Source organism: Trichomycterus rosablanca, chromosome 14, assembly GCF_030014385.1.
Source record: "Trichomycterus rosablanca isolate fTriRos1 chromosome 14, fTriRos1.hap1, whole genome shotgun sequence".
NCBI lineage: Eukaryota > Metazoa > Chordata > Actinopteri > Siluriformes > Trichomycteridae > Trichomycterus > Trichomycterus rosablanca.
In genome coordinates this window covers 27,171-38,541 of record NC_086001.1, presented here as the reverse complement: position 1 = coordinate 38,541, position 11,371 = coordinate 27,171, and positions in this window count along the sequence as shown.

Sequence of the window (11,371 nt, the reverse complement as noted above, 5' to 3'; positions counted from 1 at the left end):
GGTAGACCCTGCTATAACTTGGTAGACTTTGCTGGACCTTGGTAGACCCTGCTATACCCTGGTAGACCCTGCTATACCTTGGTAGACTTTGCTATACCTTGGTAGACCCTGCTATACCTTGGTAGACTTTGCTGGACCTTGGTATACCCTGCTATACCCTGGTAGACCCTGCTATACCTTGGTAGGCCCTGCTATAACTTGGTAGACCCTGCTATACCTTGGTAGACCCTGCTATAACTTGGTAGACTTTGCTGGACCTTGGTAGACCCTGCTATACCTTGGTAGACCCTGCTATACCTTGGTAGACTTTGCTGGACCTTGGTAGACCCTGCTATACCCTGGTAGACCCTGCTATACCTTGGTAGACCCTGCTATACCTTGGTAGACTTTGCTATACCTTGGTAGACCTTGCTGGACTTTGCTATACCTTGGTAGACCTTGCTATACCTTGGTAGACCTCGCTATACCTTGGTAGACCTTGCTATACCTTGGTAGACCTTGCTATACCTTGGTAGACCATGCTGGACTTTGCTATACCTTGGTAGACCTTGCTATACCTTGGTAGACCTTGCTGGACTTTGCTATACCTTGGTAGACTTTGCTGGACCTTGGTAGACCCTGCTATACCCTGCTATACCTTGGTAGACCCTGCTATACCTTGGTAGACCCTGCTATAACTTGGTAGACTTTGCTGGACCTTGGTAGACCCTGCTATACCCTGGTAGACCCTGCTATACCTTGGTAGACCTTGCTTGACTTTGGTAGACCTTGCTATACCTTGGTAGACCTTGGTAGACCTTGCTATACCTTGGTAGACCTTGCTGGACTTTGGTAGACCTTGCTATACCTTGGTAGACCTTGCTGGACTTTGCTATACCTTGGTAGACCTTGCTGGACTTTGCTATACCTTGGTAGACCTTGCTGGACTTTGCTATACCTTGGTAGACCTTGCTATACCTTGGAACACCTTGCTGGACTTTGCTATACCTTGGTAGACTTTGCTGGACCTTGGTAGACCCTGCTATACCCTGGTAGACCCTGCTATACCTTGGTAGACCTTGCTGGACTTTGGTAGACCTTGCTATACCTTGGTAGACCTTGCTATACCTTGGTAGACCTTGGTAGACCTTGCTATACCTTGGTAGACCTTGCTGGACTTTGGTAGACCTTGCTATACCTTGGTAGACCTTGCTGGACTTTGCTATACCTTGGTAGACCTTGCTATACCTTGGTAGACCTTGCTATACCTTGGTAGACCTTGCTATACCTTGGAACACCTTGCTGGACTTTGCTATACCTTGGTAGACCCTGCTATACCTTGGTAGACCCTGCTATAACTTGGTAGACTTTGCTGGACCTTGGTAGACCCTGCTATACCCTGGTAGACCCTGCTATACCTTGGTAGACCTTGCTGGACTTTGGTAGACCTTGCTATACCTTGGTAGACCTTGCTATACCTTGGTAGACCTTGGTAGACCTTGCTATACCTTGGTAGACCTTGCTGGACTTTGGTAGACCTTGCTATACCTTGGTAGACCTTGCTGGACTTTGCTATACCTTGGTAGACTTTGCTGGACCTTGGTAGACCCTGCTGGACTTTGCTATACCTTGGTAGACCTTGCTATACCTTGGTAGACCTTGCTGGACTTTGCTATACCTTGGTAGACCTTGCTATACCTTGGTAGACCTTGCTATACCTTGGTAGACCTTGCTGGACTTTGCTATACCTTGGTAGACCTTGCTATACCTTGGTAGACCTTGCTGGACTTTGCTATACCTTGGTAGACCCTGCTATACCTTGGTAGACCCTGCTATAACTTGGTAGACTTTGCTGGACCTTGGTAGACCCTGCTATACCCTGGTAGACCCTGCTATACCTTGGTAGACTTTGCTATACCTTGGTAGACCCTGCTATACCTTGGTAGACTTTGCTGGACCTTGGTATACCCTGCTATACCCTGGTAGACCCTGCTATACCTTGGTAGGCCCTGCTATAACTTGGTAGACCCTGCTATACCTTGGTAGACCCTGCTATAACTTGGTAGACTTTGCTGGACCTTGGTAGACCCTGCTATACCTTGGTAGACCCTGCTATACCTTGGTAGACTTTGCTGGACCTTGGTAGACCCTGCTATACCCTGGTAGACCCTGCTATACCTTGGTAGACCCTGCTATACCTTGGTAGACCCTGCTATACCTTGGTAGACTTTGCTATACCTTGGTAGACCTTGCTGGACTTTGCTATACCTTGGTAGACCTTGCTATACCTTGGTAGACCTCGCTATACCTTGGTAGACCTTGCTATACCTTGGTAGACCTTGCTATACCTTGGTAGACCATGCTGGACTTTGCTATACCTTGGTAGACCTTGCTATACCTTGGTAGACCTTGCTGGACTTTGCTATACCTTGGTAGACTTTGCTGGACCTTGGTAGACCCTGCTATACCCTGCTATACCTTGGTAGACCCTGCTATACCTTGGTAGACCCTGCTATAACTTGGTAGACTTTGCTGGACCTTGGTAGACCCTGCTATACCCTGGTAGACCCTGCTATACCTTGGTAGACTTTGCTATACCTTGGTAGACCCTGCTATACCTTGGTAGACTTTGCTGGACCTTGGTATACCCTGCTATACCCTGGTAGACCCTGCTATACCTTGGTAGGCCCTGCTATACCTTGGTAGACCCTGCTATACCTTGGTAGACTTTGCTGGACCTTGGTAGACCCTGCTATACCTTGGTAGACCCTGCTATACCTTGGTAGACTTTGCTGGACCTTGGTAGACCCTGCTATACCCTGGTAGACCCTGCTATACCTTGGTAGGCCCTGCTATACCTTGGTAGACCCTGCTATACCTTGGTAGACCCTGCTATACCTTGGTACACCCTGCTATACCTGGGTAGACTTTGCTGGACCTTGGTAGACCCTGCTATACCTTGGTAGACTTTGCTGGACCTTGGTAGACCCTGCTATACCCTGCTATACCTTGGTAGACCCTGCTATACCTTGGTAGACCTTGCTATACCTTGGTAGACCTTGGTAGACCTTGCTATACCTTGGTAGACCTTGCTGGACTTTGGTAGACCTTGCTATACCTTGGTAGACCTTGCTGGACTTTGCTATACCTTGGTAGACCTTGCTGGACTTTGCTATACCTTGGTAGACCTTGCTGGACTTTGCTATACCTTGGTAGACCTTGCTATACCTTGGAACACCTTGCTGGACTTTGCTATACCTTGGTAGACTTTGCTGGACCTTGGTAGACCCTGCTATACCCTGGTAGACCCTGCTATACCTTGGTAGACCTTGCTGGACTTTGGTAGACCTTGCTATACCTTGGTAGACCTTGCTGGACTTTGGTAGACCTTGCTGGACTTTGCTATACCTTGGTAGACCTTGCTATACCTTGGTAGACCTTGCAATACCTTGGTAGACCTTGCTATACCTTGGTAGACCTTGCTGGACTTTGCTATACCTTGGTAGACTTTGCTGGACCTTGGTAGACCCTGCTGGACTTTGCTATACCTTGGTAGACCTTGCTATACCTTGGTAGACCTTGCTGGACTTTGCTATACCTTGGTAGACCTTGCTATACCTTGGTAGACCTTGCTGGACTTTGCTATACCTTGGTAGACCTTGCTATACCTTGGTAGACCTTGCTATACCTTGGTAGACCTTGCTGGACTTTGCTATACCTTGGTAGACCTTGCTATACCTTGGTAGACCTTGCTGGACTTTGCTATACCTTGGTAGACCCTGCTATACCTTGGTAGACCCTGCTATAACTTGGTAGACTTTGCTGGACCTTGGTAGACCCTGCTATACCCTGGTAGACCCTGCTATACCTTGGTAGACTTTGCTATACCTTGGTAGACCCTGCTATACCTTGGTAGACTTTGCTGGACCTTGGTATACCCTGCTATACCCTGGTAGACCCTGCTATACCTTGGTAGGCCCTGCTATAACTTGGTAGACCCTGCTATACCTTGGTAGACCCTGCTATAACTTGGTAGACTTTGCTGGACCTTGGTAGACCCTGCTATACCTTGGTAGACCCTGCTATACCTTGGTAGACCCTGCTATACCTTGGTAGACTTTGCTGGACCTTGGTAGACCCTGCTATACCCTGGTAGACCCTGCTATACCTTGGTAGACCCTGCTATACCTTGGTAGACTTTGCTATACCTTGGTAGACCTTGCTGGACTTTGCTATACCTTGGTAGACCTTGCTATACCTTGGTAGACCTCGCTATACCTTGGTAGACCTTGCTATACCTTGGTAGACCTTGCTATACCTTGGTAGACCATGCTGGACTTTGCTATACCTTGGTAGACCTTGCTATACCTTGGTAGACCTTGCTGGACTTTGCTATACCTTGGTAGACTTTGCTGGACCTTGGTAGACCCTGCTATACCCTGCTATACCTTGGTAGACCCTGCTATACCTTGGTAGACCCTGCTATACCCTGGTAGACCCTGCTATACCTTGGTAGACCTTGCTTGACTTTGGTAGACCTTGCTATACCTTGGTAGACCTTGGTAGACCTTGCTATACCTTGGTAGACCTTGCTGGACTTTGGTAGACCTTGCTATACCTTGGTAGACCTTGCTGGACTTTGCTATACCTTGGTAGACCTTGCTGGACTTTGCTATACCTTGGTAGACCTTGCTGGACTTTGCTATACCTTGGTAGACCTTGCTATACCTTGGAACACCTTGCTGGACTTTGCTATACCTTGGTAGACTTTGCTGGACCTTGGTAGACCCTGCTATACCCTGGTAGACCCTGCTATACCTTGGTAGACCTTGCTGGACTTTGGTAGACCTTGCTATACCTTGGTAGACCTTGCTATACCTTGGTAGACCTTGGTAGACCTTGCTATACCTTGGTAGACCTTGCTGGACTTTGGTAGACCTTGCTATACCTTGGTAGACCTTGCTGGACTTTGCTATACCTTGGTAGACCTTGCTATACCTTGGTAGACCTTGCTATACCTTGGTAGACCTTGCTATACCTTGGAACACCTTGCTGGACTTTGCTATACCTTGGTAGACCCTGCTATACCTTGGTAGACCCTGCTATAACTTGGTAGACTTTGCTGGACCTTGGTAGACCCTGCTGTACCCTGGTAGACCCTGCTATACCTTGGTAGACCTTGCTGGACTTTGGTAGACCTTGCTATACCTTGGTAGACCTTGCTATACCTTGGTAGACCTTGGTAGACCTTGCTATACCTTGGTAGACCTTGCTGGACTTTGGTAGACCTTGCTATACCTTGGTAGACCTTGCTGGACTTTGCTATACCTTGGTAGACTTTGCTGGACCTTGGTAGACCCTGCTGGACTTTGCTATACCTTGGTAGACCTTGCTATACCTTGGTAGACCTTGCTGGACTTTGCTATACCTTGGTAGACCTTGCTATACCTTGGTAGACCTTGCTGGACTTTGCTATACCTTGGTAGACCTTGCTATACCTTGGTAGACCTTGCTATACCTTGGTAGACCTTGCTGGACTTTGCTATACCTTGGTAGACCTTGCTATACCTTGGTAGACCTTGCTGGACTTTGCTATACCTTGGTAGACCCTGCTATACCTTGGTAGACCCTGCTATAACTTGGTAGACTTTGCTGGACCTTGGTAGACCCTGCTATACCCTGGTAGACCCTGCTATACCTTGGTAGACTTTGCTATACCTTGGTAGACCCTGCTATACCTTGGTAGACTTTGCTGGACCTTGGTATACCCTGCTATACCCTGGTAGACCCTGCTATACCTTGGTAGGCCCTGCTATAACTTGGTAGACCCTGCTATACCTTGGTAGACCCTGCTATAACTTGGTAGACTTTGCTGGACCTTGGTAGACCCTGCTATACCTTGGTAGACCCTGCTATACCTTGGTAGACTTTGCTGGACCTTGGTAGACCCTGCTATACCCTGGTAGACCCTGCTATACCTTGGTAGACCCTGCTATACCTTGGTAGACCCTGCTATACCTTGGTAGACTTTGCTATACCTTGGTAGACCTTGCTGGACTTTGCTATACCTTGGTAGACCTTGCTATACCTTGGTAGACCTCGCTATACCTTGGTAGACCTTGCTATACCTTGGTAGACCTTGCTATACCTTGGTAGACCATGCTGGACTTTGCTATACCTTGGTAGACCTTGCTATACCTTGGTAGACCTTGCTGGACTTTGCTATACCTTGGTAGACTTTGCTGGACCTTGGTAGACCCTGCTATACCCTGCTATACCTTGGTAGACCCTGCTATACCTTGGTAGACCCTGCTATAACTTGGTAGACTTTGCTGGACCTTGGTAGACCCTGCTATACCCTGGTAGACCCTGCTATACCTTGGTAGACTTTGCTATACCTTGGTAGACCCTGCTATACCTTGGTAGACTTTGCTGGACCTTGGTATACCCTGCTATACCCTGGTAGACCCTGCTATACCTTGGTAGGCCCTGCTATACCTTGGTAGACCCTGCTATACCTTGGTAGACTTTGCTGGACCTTGGTAGACCCTGCTATACCTTGGTAGACCCTGCTATACCTTGGTAGACTTTGCTGGACCTTGGTAGACCCTGCTATACCCTGGTAGACCCTGCTATACCTTGGTAGGCCCTGCTATACCTTGGTAGACCCTGCTATACCTTGGTAGACCCTGCTATACCTTGGTACACCCTGCTATACCTTGGTAGACTTTGCTGGACCTTGGTAACACACCGCGAGACAGATAGACTTTGCTGGACCTTGGTAGACCCTGCTATACCCTGTAGACCTGCTATACCTTGGTAGACCTTGCTATACCTTGGTAGACCTTGCTATACCTTGGTAGACCTTGGTAGACCTTGCTATACCTTGGTAGACCTTGCTGGACCTTGGTAGACCTTGCTATACCTTGGTAGACCTTGCTGGACTTGCTATACCTTGGTAGACTTGCTGGACTTGCTATACCTTGGTAGACCCTTGCTTGACTTGCTATACCTTGGTAGACCCTGCTATACCTTGGTAACTGCTGACTTGCTATACCTTGGTAGACTTTGCTGGACCTTGGTAGACCCTGCTATACCCTGGTAGACCCTGCTATACCTTGGTAGACCTTGCTGGACTTTGGTAGACCTTGCTATACCTTGGTAGACCTTGCTATACCTTGGTAGACCTTGGTAGACCTTGCTATACCTTGGTAGACCTTGCTGGACCTTTGGTAGACCTTGCTGACCTTTGCTATACCTTGGTAGACCTTGCTATACCTTGGTAGACCTTGCTATACCTTGGTAGACCTTGCTATACCTTGGTAGACCTTGCTGGACTTTGCTATACCTTGGTAGACCTTTGCTAGGACCTTGGTAGACCTGCTGGACTTTGCTATACCTTGGTAGACCCTTGCTATACCTTGGTAGACCTTGCTGGACTTTGCTATACCTTGGTAGACCTTGCTATACCTTGGTAGACCTTGCTGGACTTTGCTATACCTTGGTAGACCTTGCTATACCTTGGTAGACCTTGCTATACCTTGGTAGACCTTGCTGGACTTTGCTATACCTTGGTAGACCTTGCTATACCTTGGTAGACCTTGCTGGACTTTGCTATACCTTGGTAGACCCTTGCTATACCTTGGTAGACCCTGCTATAACTTGGTAGACTTTGCTGGACCTTGGTAGACCTGCTATACCCTGGTAGACCCTGCTATACCTTGGTAGACTTTGCTATACCTTGGTAGACCCTGCTATACCTTGGTAGACTTTGCTGGACCTTGGTATACCCTGCTATACCTGGTAGACCTTGCTATACCTTGGTAGGCCCTGCTATAACTTGGTAGACCCTGCTATACCTTGGTAGACCCTGCTATAACTTGGTAGACTTTGCTGGACCTTGGTAGACCCTGCTATACCTTGGTAGACCCTGCTATACCTTGGTAGACTTTGCTGGACCTTGGTAGACCCTGCTATACCCTGGTAGACCCTGCTATACCTTGGTAGACCCTGCTATACCTTGGTAGACCCTGCTATACCTTGGTAGACTTTGCTATACCTTGGTAGACCTTGCTGGACTTTGCTATACCTTGGTAGACCTTGCTATACCTTGGTAGACCTCTGCTATACCTGGTAGACCTTGCTATACCTTGGTAGACCTTGCTATACCTTGGTAGACCATGCTGGACTTTGCTATACCTTGGTAGACCTTGCTATACCTTGGTAGACCTTGCTGGACTTTGCTATACCTTGGTAGACTTTGCTGGACCTTGGTAGACCCTGCTATACCCTGCTATACCTTGGTAGACCCTGCTATACCTTGGTAGACCCTGCTATAACTTGGTAGACTTTGCTGGACCTTGGTAGACCCTGCTATACCCTGGTAGACCCTGCTATACCTTGGTAGACCTTGCTGGACTTTGGTAGACCTTGCTATACCTTGGTAGACCTTGCTATACCTTGGTAGACCTTGGTAGACCTTGCTATACCTTGGTAGACCTTGCTGGACTTTGGTAGACCTTGCTATACCTTGGTAGACCTTGCTGGACTTTGCTATACCTTGGTAGACTTTGCTGGACCTTGGTAGACCCTGCTGGACTTTGCTATACCTTGGTAGACCTTGCTATACCTTGGTAGACCTTGCTGGACTTTGCTATACCTTGGTAGACCTTGCTATACCTTGGTAGACCTTGCTGGACTTTGCTATACCTTGGTAGACCTTGCTATACCTTGGTAGACCTTGCTATACCTTGGTAGACCTTGCTGGACTTTGCTATACCTTGGTAGACCTTGCTATACCTTGGTAGACCTTGCTGGACTTTGCTATACCTTGGTAGACCCTGCTATACCTTGGTAGACCCTGCTATAACTTGGTAGACTTTGCTGGACCTTGGTAGACCCTGCTATACCCTGGTAGACCCTGCTATACCTTGGTAGACTTTGCTATACCTTGGTAGACCCTGCTATACCTTGGTAGACTTTGCTGGACCTTGGTATACCCTGCTATACCCTGGTAGACCCTGCTATACCTTGGTAGGCCCTGCTATAACTTGGTAGACCCTGCTATACCTTGGTAGACCCTGCTATAACTTGGTAGACTTTGCTGGACCTTGGTAGACCCTGCTATACCTTGGTAGACCCTGCTATACCTTGGTAGACTTTGCTGGACCTTGGTAGACCCTGCTATACCCTGGTAGACCCTGCTATACCTTGGTAGACCCTGCTATACCTTGGTAGACCCTGCTATACCTTGGTAGACTTTGCTATACCTTGGTAGACCTTGCTGGACTTTGCTATACCTTGGTAGACCTTGCTATACCTTGGTAGACCTCGCTATACCTTGGTAGACCTTGCTATACCTTGGTAGACCTTGCTATACCTTGGTAGACCATGCTGGACTTTGCTATACCTTGGTAGACCTTGCTATACCTTGGTAGACCTTGCTGGACTTTGCTATACCTTGGTAGACTTTGCTGGACCTTGGTAGACCCTGCTATACCCTGCTATACCTTGGTAGACCCTGCTATACCTTGGTAGACCCTGCTATAACTTGGTAGACTTTGCTGGACCTTGGTAGACCCTGCTATACCCTGGTAGACCCTGCTATACCTTGGTAGACCTTGCTGGACTTTGGTAGACCTTGCTATACCTTGGTAGACCTTGCTATACCTTGGTAGACCTTGGTAGACCTTGCTATACCTTGGTAGACCTTGCTGGACTTTGGTAGACCTTGCTATACCTTGGTAGACCTTGCTGGACTTTGCTATACCTTGGTAGACTTTGCTGGACCTTGGTAGACCCTGCTGGACTTTGCTATACCTTGGTAGACCTTGCTATACCTTGGTAGACCTTGCTGGACTTTGCTATACCTTGGTAGACCTTGCTATACCTTGGTAGACCTTGCTGGACTTTGCTATACCTTGGTAGACCTTGCTATACCTTGGTAGACCTTGCTATACCTTGGTAGACCTTGCTGGACTTTGCTATACCTTGGTAGACCTTGCTATACCTTGGTAGACCTTGCTGGACTTTGCTATACCTTGGTAGACCCTGCTATACCTTGGTAGACCCTGCTATAACTTGGTAGACTTTGCTGGACCTTGGTAGACCCTGCTATACCCTGGTAGACCCTGCTATACCTTGGTAGACTTTGCTATACCTTGGTAGACCCTGCTATACCTTGGTAGACTTTGCTGGACCTTGGTATACCCTGCTATACCCTGGTAGACCCTGCTATACCTTGGTAGGCCCTGCTATAACTTGGTAGACCCTGCTATACCTTGGTAGACCCTGCTATAACTTGGTAGACTTTGCTGGACCTTGGTAGACCCTGCTATACCTTGGTAGACCCTGCTATACCTTGGTAGACTTTGCTGGACCTTGGTAGACCCTGCTATACCCTGGTAGACCCTGCTATACCTTGGTAGACCCTGCTATACCTTGGTAGACCCTGCTATACCTTGGTAGACTTTGCTATACCTTGGTAGACCTTGCTGGACTTTGCTATACCTTGGTAGACCTTGCTATACCTTGGTAGACCTCGCTATACCTTGGTAGACCTTGCTATACCTTGGTAGACCTTGCTATACCTTGGTAGACCATGCTGGACTTTGCTATACCTTGGTAGACCTTGCTATACCTTGGTAGACCTTGCTGGACTTTGCTATACCTTGGTAGACTTTGCTGGACCTTGGTAGACCCTGCTATACCCTGCTATACCTTGGTAGACCCTGCTATACCTTGGTAGACCCTGCTATAACTTGGTAGACTTTGCTGGACCTTGGTAGACCCTGCTATACCCTGGTAGACCCTGCTATACCTTGGTAGACCTTGCTGGACTTTGGTAGACCTTGCTATACCTTGGTAGACCTTGCTGGACTTTGCTATACCTTGGTAGACCTTGCTATACCTTGGTAGACCTTGCTATACCTTGGTAGACCTTGGTAGACCTTGCTATACCTTGGTAGACCTTGCTGGACTTTGGTAGACCTTGCTATACCTTGGTAGACCTTGCTGGACTTTGCTATACCTTGGTAGACCTTGCTGGACTTTGCTATACCTTGGTAGACCTTGCTGGACTTTGCTATACCTTGGTAGACCTTGCTGGACTTTGCTATACCTTGGTAGACCTTGCTATACCTTGGTAGACCTTGCTGGACTTTGCTATACCTTGGTAGACTTTGCTGGACCTTGGTAGACCCTGCTATACCCTGCTATACCTTGGTAGACCCTGCTATACCCTGGTAGACCCTGCTATACCTTGGTAGACCCTGCTATACCTTGGTAGACTTTGCTATACCTTGGTAGACCCTGCTATACCTTGGTAGACTTTGCTGGACCTTGGTATACCCTGCTATACCCTGGTAGACCCTGCTATACCTTGGTAGGCCCT